The sequence below is a fragment of the Atractosteus spatula genome, chromosome 3 (genome assembly GCF_055471065.1).
Source record: "Atractosteus spatula isolate fAtrSpa1 chromosome 3, fAtrSpa1.hap1, whole genome shotgun sequence".
Taxonomy (NCBI): domain Eukaryota; kingdom Metazoa; phylum Chordata; class Actinopteri; order Semionotiformes; family Lepisosteidae; genus Atractosteus; species Atractosteus spatula.
This window is the reverse complement of record NC_142708.1, coordinates 29,054,391-29,067,802: the sequence shown is the minus strand read 5'-3', so window position 1 is coordinate 29,067,802 and position 13,412 is coordinate 29,054,391. Positions and strand designations below refer to the sequence as shown.

Below are 13,412 nucleotides of genomic sequence, written 5' to 3'. Positions count from 1 at the left end.
AGAAACTGTTTCACTCTTGAAAGCACCAGGCTCATACAAAATACAAAATGGGCTTTGTCTTTTAAGAAGGTGTTGAATAAACCTACATTTCCTTTCATGTGTTGTCATCCATTTTGCTACAGGATATAACCTTGGAAGCACACTAAACAAAACCTATGTACAAAACCTCTGACTAAGAGTAGGATAGGTGATTGTTATGGATAAATGAAGATTGTTACGTCCCAGTGTGTGTTCTCTGTGTGTTTTTTGTTATGTCCACACTGCTGACCTTTGATTGTTCCCCCTTCCCCATTGGCCAACCATCACACCACTGTTTCAATATGATGTCATCATCAATCAGCCTCAGCCAGTCAGAACTCATTTTATTCACTATATAACATGGAGGCTTTCAGGAAGAAAAGGCCTTTTGTTTGACTTCGGTCCCGTTTGGTTTTGGTTATCGCTTCGCTTCGCTTCTGGTTATTGCTTCGGCTTCGTTTGTTGGTTTGTTTTGCTTTGTGTGTGTGTATTTTCGTATTGCTTCGGCTTTGTTGTTTTTTTGGTTTTTTTGTTAGTTTCTTTGTACTTTTGTTTGTTTGTGTGTTCATCCTGGTTTTGCCATTACCTTGCCCCAGTGTTACATGTTCAACTTTTGTGTTCTTTTGTACCCTGCTCCTGTTGATTACTCTTGTTTTCCCTTATTTGTATTCCTGGTTCACTTGTGTTTTTGTGTGAACTTTTGTATATAAAGTTAGTTTAGGTGGGTAGCTGCGTCAGCATGCGTAGGCTGCAAAGGAACAAGTAATAGGTTTATTCCATGCTGAAAAAAAGAAGAAAGAGAACACAACGTTTCGGCCGTGGAGCCTTCTTCAGGTGGAGCCTTCTTCACACCTGAAGAAGGCTCCACGGCCGAAACGTTGTGTTCTCTTTCTTCTTTTTTTCAGCATGGAATAAACCTATTACTTGTTCCTTTAAAGTTAGTTTAGGTTGTTGGGTACACTTACACACTTAGTTGATTTTGTATTAGTACACTAGTTTAGCACGGGTGAGTGCCATTTGTCTTGTATGGTTTTGGGTAGTCAGTGCAGGTTAGCTAGGGTGTTGAAGATGCCGAAGACTGTGTGTTTCGGGTTTTCTTTTGTAGTCAGGTTAGCTTTCCCTCACTGTCCTAGCCAGCTCCATTTTGTTTGTTATTTTCTTTCCTTTGGCACCACTCTAGTTCCTTACCTTTGTTATCACGCTTCCTAGTCCCTCACCAAAACCCACCTGCTTCCAAAAGAATTATTCTAAATGTTACACCCCTTTACCCCTAGACACTTGGGGTCGTAACAAAGATGTACTGAACAAAGTAACATTTTACACACATCAATAAAAATTTAAAATGCAGACGCATTGAAAACTACCCCAAGAAAGCTAGCGCCTTTTTCTTTCAGTCTTACTTCCACAGTGGAGTCTTAGATCATGGTTGAACTGAATTGAACGGGACATATTTTAACATGCAGTGTTGCTAGGGCTGCAAACATCAGTACCTCTTCCAACAGGAGACACTTTTATGTTAAAATGCGGAACTTTGTGGGTCACAAGGGTCAGCTTGCAACCGTACTCGCCTCAAAAGCTGAGGAGTCCTCACGCGTCATTCTGTTGCGGTGGGAGACATGAGTGAGCACAGTGTCATGTGCTGATGAGCAAGTTGCTCAAACCTAACGTTTCTGAAGCGGTGGAACGGGCAGTACGGGAATAATTACGAGGGTGGAGCATTGATAGTGTTACGCCGAAATAACAGATTTGCAACTTTTTTTTAGTCAAGAAGCAATACAAAAAAGAGAAAAATCTCCCACTCCTCCTCACTGAAACATTAATCGCAGTGGCAGCTCCTCCACCTTCTTCGTCTCAAAACGCGACTCCACAAAAAAGATGAACGAGGTCGGATCTGTAATTGGAATCGCATTTTCCAAATTCCCAGGTTGCAGATTTATTTTAAGTTGTATTAATAATGTATAATCTTCGGGTAAAATATTTTTTTCACCTGAGCATTTGTTTTCAATTAACCTGAACGTCATTTTCGCAGATCGCGTCTCATGTAGGTCACGTGCTCAATCTGTAAAGTGCCACGCAGCAATCAGCGTGTCGTCTCTGAACTCACAATTGCGTTATTACTGAGAGAGTGACGCATTGCTCAAGGGGTTAAAATGATCGTAGTTTCTCATATGTTATTACTTTAGCTAATGCTCTTCGCCAGGGCATATGTAAAAAAAAAAACGTATTGTACGCCCAGTAGTAATGGTCAAGAGAGTGGCAAGCTATTGCAGCAAAACCTTCCCGGATTAGGAATACCGCAGCAAAGCAGAAAGGTACCTATAGATTTAAGGAGTAGTTACAGTAACCTTTAAGAGAAGTTGCTTTCACTGAGACTTTATCTGGTATAACATTAGGGTTTCACTATAGGTCTACTAGTTAAAAATAGTGTAACGCTTCGGGGTTTAGGCAGGCACCCTTGCCTTCTGCCTACACAGGTTGGCCCCGCACCGTGGGGGACACGAACCCAGGCCTCTGGCGGCACTCAACAGGGATCCAGCTTGTTGAGCTAAAGAGAGACCTCTCTTTGAAAATCTCTATGAAAAGCTCCCAAATACAAATAAATCAGAGCAAAACACCATTTATGAAAAACTCAAAATTTTTGAATTGGCTATCAAAGACAACCAAAACCCCTTAGACTCCCCAATCACTGAGCAGGAGCTACTGGACAAACTCCAGGCCCTCAGACCATGCAAAGCCTGTGGCCATGATGGAGTCATAAATGAGATGCTGAGACACAGCAGCCCAAAGTTGCAACAAGCCCTGCTCAAACTCCTCAATCTCATCATGACAGCTGGATGTTTCCCCGAGGCCTGGAACCAAGGACTGATCACGCCCATCTATAAGAGTGGAGATAAACTCGATCCCAACAACTACCGGGGCTTCTGTGTGAACAGTAACCTATTACTGGGGAAGGTATTCTGCAGTATCCTAAATACACAAATACTGGCCTTCCTTTCCGAACACAGTGTCCTGAGCAAGAGTCAGATTGGCTTCTTGCCAGATCACCGCACATCTGATCACATTTACACCCTATACACACTGATAGACAAACACGTCCACCAAAAACACAAAGGAAAAATTTTTACCTGCTTTGTCGATTTCAAAAAAGCATTTGACTCGATTTGGCATGAGAGATTGTTTTACAAACTACTCCAAAGTGGCATAGGGGGCAAAGTGTACGACATAATTAAATCAATGTATTCAGAGAGCAAATGTGCAGTGAAAATTGGAAACAAAAGGACTAAATTCTTCACCCAAGGCCTTGGGGTGAGACAGGGCTGCAGCCTGAGCCCAACACTGTTCAATATCTATATCAATGAATTAGCAGGAATGTTGGAGCAGTCTGCAGCTCCTGGTCTCACACTACACGACACAGAAATCAAGTTCCTGCTCTATGCAGATGACCTGGTCCTGCTGTCGCCCACAGAACAGGGGCTGCAGCAGAACCTGGCACTGCTGGAGCAGTACTGTCAGACCTGGGCACTGACAGTCAATCTGGACAAGACCAGAGTTATGGTTTTCCAGAAGAAAGCCAGACCTCAGGGAAACAGGTACAAATTCACACTGAACAACAACACATTGGAGCACACATCCAGCTACACATATCTCGGTCTCACCATCAGCTCTTCCGGGAGTTTTGACCTGGCAGTGAAGGCACTGAGGGAGAAGGCACTCAGGGCTTTCTACGCAATAAGAAGGAGGCTCTTCAACATCAACCCACCAACAAGAATCTGGCTCCAAATATTTGAAAGTGTAATCCAACCCATTGCCCTATATGAATTAGGCCAGTACCCACTATTGTTAAACATACAGAAAAGGATATTAAAGTATTGAATATCGGTATTGGCTTTCGTATTAGCCATACAGAACATTAAAGTGCCCCTTTTCCATTCAGCGGGTGCCTGAGCCGCTGTGTCCTATCTTCTGACAGTTGCCGTTGTGAATGTCTGTAGAGTGTATCTTATTTTTAGTAAATAAAGTGCATTTTTGCACACTATATGTGCAAACGTTTTATGATATGTCGCTGTTGTGAATGTCTGTGGACATGTGCTGGCTGGACAGGAGGCTCTACTGTACACAGAGAGCTTAGAAGACAAAGATATCAAAAATTTATATATCACCTTTAAAAGTGGAATCTCAAAGCAAAGTAAATACCCAACACTGATTGAACCCATCTGCCATGCTAATAAAACACCTTGAATTGAATTGAATTGAGGGAGAGAGGGGGGGAGGGTGCGCGGCAAATAAGATACACTCCACAGGCATTCACAACAGCAACATATGAAACGTTTGCACATATAGTTAAGTTATTACTTGGTTTTCAAAGTGCAATGAAATACAATATTGTTGTTGTTGCTGTTCTTGTTGTCTTTATCCTGTAAAGCGTTTTGAGAAGCCACCTTTAAAGGCGATATATACTGTAAAAGCGCTGATTCTTATGGAATGTGTTCCGCCGGGGATTCAAATTTTTTTTAATTTTTTTTTTAATCGCGTATCTAAGGAAATCTCAGTGTAACTTTGTTCATGAACAAACAGTGGCATGTTACATTATTATTCGTTTTTTTATTTCGAGAGACTGGATAAGTAGTTCAAGTGTTTTTTTTAACTTCCTGAAAAACAACTAATAATTTAACTATATGTGCAAACATTTTATGATATGTCGCTGTTGTGAATGTCTGTGGACATGTGTTGGCTGGACAGGAGGCTCTACTGTACACAGAGAGGGGTGGGAGGAGGGGACAAGCCGATACATTCTCTTAGAGTTTGATTAATAGGGAATATAATACAAAAATATTACTAAAAATAAGGTACACTCTGCAGACACAACGGCGACTGTCAGAAGATAGGACACAGCGGCTCAGGCACCCGCTGAATGGAAAAGGGGCACTTTAATGTTCTGTATGGCTAATACTAAAGCCAATACTAATATTCAATACTTTAATATCCTTTTCTGTATGTTTAAATATAGTGGGTACTGGTCTAATTCGTCCCTGCTCCCGTTGTTAGGTGTTAATGTGTTGTTAAGTGTGAATTTGTACCTGTTTCCCTGAGGTCTGGCTTTTTTTCTGGAAAACCATAACTCTGGTCTTGTCCAGATTGACTGTCCGCGCCCAGGTCTGACAGTGCTGCTCCAGCAGTGCCAGGTTCTGGCGCAGCCTCTGTTCTGTGGGCGACAGCGGGACCAGGTCGTCTGCACAGAGCAGGAACTCGATTTCCATAATTAATGCAGATCAGTAAATCAAGGGACAAAACAATTATTGCGCCCGGGTCCTCAATGGGCTTTGACGTGCTAATGCGTTGGTTTAACAGTCTGGCTGTGGCAAGCCTCTAATGTCTCCCGACTTCGGCAAAAGGCACCTAGCCTTCCTAGGATTGTTGACCGGGGCGGAGGACATTCGGGAATGTAAGTCTGAGAAAGACAGTCTCACGTTTGTGGACAGTCTGTCCACAAACAAAACATGTAAAAAAAATGTTTTTGTCAATGGAAACCGGTGTGTGTGTCTCTCTCTGCTGGATGTCCCTCTCACTCTCTGCTGAATGAATAAAAGCATTTTATTAAAAACGTATTTGCGTTTGTCTGGTATTTACTTTGGTCCCTTTTAACTGTTTTTCGATCTACTGTATTGCTTTGAGATGCCACTTTTAAAGGTGATATGTAAAATAAAGTTTTTTATTATTGTTATAGAGAAACATGATCAGATTTTCCCTGGTTCAGAAAAAAAGATCTAAAGTGCTACACCTAACATTCTTAATTCGATGTATTTAAAGCAGTGAACTACTGTAGGTGTAACATAACATTCAGAAATACAATCGAGAATAGTTTTGTGGTGTTTGTTTAGATTAAACGTTCCTAAAACGTATAACGTAACAAAATTAAAGACGATTAAAATCTGTAATCTTTCCACTTGTACCGTATGTCATCGGAAAGTTTCTGCTTTGTGTAAGGATGGTATCAAAAAAGTAATCTTAAGTGGTGAGAAAGCTGTGCTCAATGTATTTAAGGGACTTAAAAGTAAAAGGAGATGCTTCATATTGCTTGACTAATTTTAAAAACTAAGTTATAAATGCAGACGCTCCCTCGGTGCCGCGCCGGGTGTAAATATCAAAATATACATTCGTCCCGGGCACAGGCCGAAGAGCGCCCGGCTGGGGTGCGTGGGGAAGAGCAGGACACTAGTGAAAGGCGGAGTTTAGGAAGGCGTACAGTCTGGGCAGGTATAGATTACACTTTTCTAAAACGTATTTGAAAAATAAAAACGATTACAATCTAATCCTTCCACGTTTGATCCCAAAATCCCAAGAAATATAAATCTAAACAGGTAGAAAGCTATGCTGAAAGTTTATTAAGATACCTAGAAGACAGAGATACTGTATCAATTTATGTTGCATTAGCCTGATTATGATTAAAAAAACACATATAATTAAACACGCGTTTGCGATTTAAATCAAAACACGATTTAAATCAATATAAATGTTTATATTGTATCGCATACTGTCCAGCCTCCATTTCTCTATAAAAATTTACTCTATTACACACACACACAATAGAAGCAGGAAGCAGAAGCAGGGACCGTTGTCAGAAGGGAAGAAGGTGACTATTCATTGTTATCAAAAATGACTTAGAATCGATCATGTTGTGATATTTTGAAATATAAAAGTCAATTGATTGTCCATAATATCGCTATTCTATTTTTCCGAAGAAATGTTTGTTAAAAGAAAAGTCCAGCACCAGCTGGATTTGAACACACAACCCGTGAGTTGGTAATCGGGCACGTAGACCAGTAGGCTACAAGGGAAGTCGCATGAAGAGAGAGGCGAAACAGCCCTACACAGCCCTGTCGCAGTACATGAATATAATCATATCATTATTAAATTCTTTAGATATGCGATTCCATATTATATTCCCTTTTAATCAAATTCTAAAAGTATGCTTGTTGACTCCGGTATCTCTTTAGTTAAAGACTTCGATGCTTAAAATGTTTAGGGAGAAATGGAATACTGGTGTGTATTTTTTCTTTAAAGTACCAAGACCAGCCATATACTGTATGTTTATGTTCCAAAATTAATATCGTTTATGGCCTTCACACGCGTTACAGTATGCTCCTATTCTTTTTATGCTCAGCTACTAAGATTTCCCTTCAGTGGTAAAATTCAATATCTACAACGGGCACAGCAAAGACGTTTACTATAAGTCTTTCTACGACAGACCAACGGACCACGAGTGCCCCTGTCGGTCAACCAATCACGTACTGCGGTGCCGCGCGTCATCTTGCGTCACACTGCGCGACGCCACCTGCGGTACGTATCTGTAACGCACACTTTGAATGGCTGCATCTGTAGTATGTGCTCTAGAAACTTATAGATTATTAAATATTGTAATACATTTCTACCAATGCATTTTTTAGGTTATTCTTTTTACATTTTTAGTACTAAGCACAAAAAAACTAATCTGGAATATGTTTAGCTTCCAATGTATTTAAGGGTATCACTCACTAATTAAAAACTACTTTATTTTTGTAAATGTATGTAATTCATAATCAATGAATGAATTAAAATAATTACTGAATTGTGTGAAAGATGAAAAATGAAAGTACTGTGGCAGGCCTGTTCTGGTACACCCTTAATTAAATGCAGATGGGCTGGAGCTTGAGGCTCCCAGTGATGTTGCTTGACTGATAGACGTATTGTATTCCGTATGCTTCATGCACATGATCACCCAGCCCGTCTGTCTATCCTGGTGCCAACTTCCACCTTTACCAACTCTCCCACCTTTGTGTCTGTTAGACTTCCAAGTGGAAGAAGAGACTTAATGGTGGAGAATGAAACATCACAGTGAAAACATCAGAAACAGACAGAACTTGCGTTATTTGTGTTTAAACTATTCTCTGCTGTTTCTTGGTGGTTTCAAGTGCTTAATAAAGTCGTTATTTTGAAATCATAATTGACCTTGCTTCTTCATTCTTTATGTATTGCCCGTGGCTCATATGCCTTAGAATGTTGGCTCAGTGCTTGTTCAAGCACATCATGGAAACTAAATGCAAGTACAGCAATACCACTGCATTTATTTCTCCACTCTCTCTGTACTGTATGTATTGTAATGCTATAGTTATTTCTAGAACTAATTTCTGCCTCTAAAGACAGTGTATGAAGTTAACTAGATGTTCTGTTATTTTTTAGTTAAAAGATTAAGAACATAAGGTCTCCCAATGTGAAGAGGTCATTTTGTAGATTGCACCTAAATGATACAAGGATCTCATCCAAATATTTGTTGCAGGCTATCAGCTTCAGCAACACTGAAGTACTGTAGCTTGTTCTTTACTTCATGGTTTTAGATGCACTTCCTTTTTCATTTCTACTTTTACTCCCAAGTTTGATTTACTGTTTATTATGAAGATGTCTATGGAGTTAACTCTGTCTATCAATGCCTTTGAGGATTTGGAATACTTGAATGGGTCCTTCCGAGAGTTCTTTTAACCTGTCAGCATAGGATATTCCTTTCAATCCCAGAAAGTATCTGGCTATTTTCTTTTGACTGATTCAATAGATCTCTTGTGTAAACACCATTCAACACAAAATTTCCAATAACAGTATACTTGTCCAAAAACAGAATCTTACCATTGTTGATACAGTATGTTCTCTTCAGTTTGGCTTGGATGCGTGGTCCCTTCAGACTTATATTTTGATTGAGTGAAGGATATTTTGCACGATCTGAACCCTAACCCTAACGCAAATTCATAGCTAGGGTTATATACACTGCATTGCCCTGAGGGAGAATGCTGTCAAAATTGCCCTCAAAGCAAACGTTTGCAAGAAATTGATAACACTTATCAAACCCTTGCATTTTGCATTGAATGTACATGTATTTTATTGAATAAAGCCCAGAGTTTTAAGGTATACCTGACTGTTACCATAGTGCGTAACTAACTGGAACACTGCGGGAAATACTGCTCAATATGGGTTCGTGCAAACAACCCGCATATGACCACAGGAAGTCAGAACAGCATCAAAACAAACTCAAAGTAGTCTCCAGTTATCTAGCCTGTAAGCAGGGAATAAAGCTTTGTTTGATTTCTGAAACCCTTTCTTTATGTCCTGTTTTCATTCAGGTAAGGGCCAACTATATACAGTACTGTACACAATACTGCTGACAGACAGACACAGCCTTTTGTTGTGAATCTCTTTTTTTCTTGGTTTTATTTAATGTGGCACTATGCAGTGGGATGCTGTTCACAAGCCAATAACATTTAAACCACAATACCCACAATGCTGCAACTAAGTGTTTTACACACTAGGCAAGTCCTCTGACCTTTCCCAGCCTTGCTTTGGGTTGTGAATCGACACTTGACACATGCCTCCAATGTAATGAAACTTTATTACTTTTTCTTATCAAAAAATAAATTTAAGCTCTCTAGTTATTTTTAAACTTCTTACTAAACTATGGAACAGTTGCAGGGTTTTAAACGTAAAGTTGTTTTTTTTTCATTTTAACACAACAAAAGTCTTAATATCTGAGGAAAAACTGAAGACATAACTTAGGAGAAGTCCTCATTGGTTGCAAAAAATGATCAATTTTAACAAAACATTTTGAAATATAATCAAACAAATTAAACATTGCTATTTCTCATGGCCATAAAAACAGCCACACACACACAAAAAACCCTTTTCAGGCTACGCTGCGTGTAAGTTCAAAACATCTACCGCTAATCCATGGAACAAATGAAAATATGTAGACCTATGTTTGTTTACACAGTCTGAGTAACAAGCAAAACAAAATCCCAGACAATTTTTGGAATTTAATAAATCCCAGTCAGACCGATGTTTTAGGTCTCAAAAAGAGGACATGCTAAATGTCACACGCCACACTCTCCCTCGCAAAGGCCACTACATTCCCAAACCCACTGTTTCACAATCTCATTCCTAATTGAACCCATCACATTCCCACATGCACCAGGTTCCATAAATTATCACTCAGACCAATTATCCAACCACGTCCCTTTCCCTTCAGTATTTAAAGTTCCCTCACAGACAAATTTTTGTTTGCTATTGAGAACCCTCCCAAAGTATTCTTTTGTGTGTGTGTGTGTTTCTAAATTTTTTTTGATTGATCTCCTGGCTCCTAATCTTTGCTCCTGCCTTTTTGACCATGCTCTTTGGATTTTGTTTTTTGGATTAGTTTTCTGAGATTTCCCTGGTTACTGGACTCAGTGCTTCTCCAATTGACCAAGTCCCTGGATTATGTGTTTTGGATTGTCCCTGTGCTACTCCACATTCTACAGGATTTGTGGTTATGCATAAGGATCCTCTTATTCTACTGATTGGTTCCCTGACACTAAATACTCAGCAATGACTTTTAATTAAATGCTCTCTTTTAATCAAATTGACATAAGATTGTTTTAATGTTGCCCTTGACTAATAAAGTGAGCAATGTTTTAGGTTTAAGGTGCATTCAGACCCAGCTAAAAGCCTTTGTTTTGGCTGTTCTGGAAGACTTGGAGCATGCCCTGACTGGCCTGCAAAGGGAAGACCCCAGCCTGAAAATTAGGACAGTTGCTGACTCATGACAGGTGATAATGGCCAGATTTTTGTAATACTTCCCATGTTTTCAGCTTGAATAAAAAGAGTAAAGATAATGTGCACACCTTCCTTTGATACGTCTACTGTGGAGTTGTCTGTCTTTCTATAGCTCAGTTAAACCTGAATGATTAATTGAAACAGTTTTAGAAAACAGAGGATGTTGGATAGCATAGCTGTGTTTTAGGACAGAAAGGAAAAGTGGTTTTGCAAGGTTGCTCATTCTATTCAAGCTCATATTTTGATGCCCTGAGATCTATTTTCTGCTCAAATGAGTGGAAGGTTGCATGAGTTCTTTGGAGAAAATCTGACCCTTAACCCTAACTTGCCAAAACCCTTAGCTAGGGTTAGGATTAGGATTTTAGAAAACAGAGGATGTTTGATGGCATAGCCGTGCTTCAGGACAGAAAGGAAATTTAGGAAAAGTGATATTTCAGTGTTACCTGCACTTTTTTTTCTTGCATTTATTGCTCTATACACTGCATTGCCCTCAATGGGAACCTTGTGTAATTTTCCCTAACAGCAAACGTTTGAAAGAAAGTGGTTAAACCTTTCAAACTATTGTATTTGGCATTGAATGCACTGGTATTTTAACAGGTGTAGCTAATATGTATTTGGTTTTCCTGACTCTTAACCTATTTAACGCTGATACCATGCTCATGGAGAGTATGATTCCACACAATTTCCAATCAAAGAATAATTGTCAAAAAATGGAATTGTACCACAGTTGATACATTTTATTTATTGTGGCAAGGTTTCTAAGTCTTTTCAGACTAATACTTTCATGCCCTGAGTTATATTTTCTGCTTAAATGAGTGTTGGGTTGCATTGAAGAAAATCTGAACCCTAACCCTAATTACCCAAACCCTTAGCTAGGGTTAGGGTTAGTATTAGAAAACATAGAGGAGGTTTGGTGGCATAGCTGTGTTTTAGGAGAGAAGAGAAATGTAGTAAATGTGATATTTTAATGTTCTTTTGACTTTTTTTTTTCTTGCATACAGATGCAGCCATTCAAAGTGCGTGGTACAAACCTGTACTGCGGGCAAATCATTATGTCATAGCGCATCATACCGCGGTACGTGATTGGCTGGCCAAAATGACCAACAGGGGCACTCGTGGTGCGTTGGTCGGTCGTGAAAAGATTTAATCTCTTTACTGTGCACGTTTTAATCCGCTTAGTATTGAGTATTTATATGGAATTTTACTACTAAAGGGAAATTTTAGTAGGTGAGCATAAAAAGAATAGGAGCATAACGCATCTAAAGGTCATAAATGATATTAGTTTAGGAACATAAACATATTATGTAAACTGTATATTGCTGGTCTTGGTACTTTAAAGAAAAAATACACACCAGTATTCCATTTCTCCCTAAACATTATAAGCATCAAAGTCTTACATGTGGTTATTTTGGATACATTTTTACGTGCTCCTTGCTACTTCTGACCATGTTACTGTACGTTTATACAGTATTCGGTACTTTGTGAGAAAAGTGATAGTTTTAAGCTTTTCTGCGAATACCCTCGATATTGGTGTAAACAGAAGCATACTTTTAGAATTTGATTAATAGGGAATATAATATGGAATCGTGTATCTAAAGAAATGAACAACGGTATAACTATATTCATGTACTGTTGCACAAACAGTAGTATAAGACTTTCCATTGAGATGTGCTTGTCACATGACTGCCTCGGTGGTGTTATTACTTAAGTGACTGACTTGTAACCCTGAGGTCGAGTGTTCAAGCCCAGCTGTTGCCATCAGTTTTCTTTTAACAAATAAACATTTCTTTGAAAAACTAAAATAGCAAATATTACTGGCATTATATTGAGATTTTTATATTTCTAAATATCACAACATGTTCATACTGTATGTACACAGCGGTACCGAAGGTTTTAGTGTAGGGCGCAAATTCACGTGAGCCTGAAAGCTCTACATTAATGTGCAAAGGGTATCATCTCCCTCTCCCTCGTAAAGAATAAGGGCAAGTCCACCTCCCCCACTCACGTGTTTTCTTAGCAAAACAGATTCACAATGCAAAGCTGTCAGTTTTCTGTGTAAAAAAAATCAGTTTGAACACCATGGGTGCTGGTTTTAAGACGCTGCTGAGTAAAGAATAGGAATTTTCCTGCGGTCAGCAGTATTGTGTATATAGTTGACCCTTACCTGGATGAAAACAGGACATAAAGAAAGGATTTCAGAAATCAAACAAAGCTTTATTCCTTTGTTTTGTGGTCTGGGTAACCGAAGGCTACGCTGTTATGCTTCCTATGGTGATATATGGGTTTTTCGCACGAAGCCGTATTGAGCAGTATTTCTCGCGTGGTAAACCTGTGTACACAGCGGTCCCCCCCGGGTTCCAGTTAGTGCGTAATTACGCACACTGTAAAAAATGTCCGTAGTTCTAACGGTGAAAGACTGTAAAGTAGCGAAGGTAAAAAACTGTAAATTATAAAACATGAAATTACCATTTAATTAACAGTTAAACACTGTTAATGTAAAATACAAGAAAATTTGATACTTTTTGCATTATTGCTTTGTAAAAACTGCATTATTTTACCGTAAAAACCCTTAAAACAACAGTAAAGTACACAAAAACACTAAACAGTAAATCACTGTGTTTACTACAGATGCATGCTGTTAGAACTGTTTTTTTCCCTTTGTGTTTTTTAACAATAAATCACAATATGGTCAACAAGAATATGTGTGTACCTCTATGAAAATAAACCATTTTAGGCCTGCCCTGGTCTCTCCCATTAATTAGATTACATGATCATTTAGATTT

General features: G+C 39.1%; 1 long non-coding RNA gene across 1 annotated transcript; it reads left to right on the top strand.

Annotated features, from left to right (window-relative positions):
* The first annotated feature begins 526 nt into the window (after positions 1–526).
* On the top strand, positions 527–1,812 carry LOC148837672 (uncharacterized). The gene is made up of 2 exons (XR_016090866.1): positions 527–739; positions 966–1,812. It is a non-coding gene; the product is annotated as an uncharacterized LOC148837672 (long non-coding RNA).
* Positions 1,813–13,412: the final 11,600 nt, after the last annotated feature.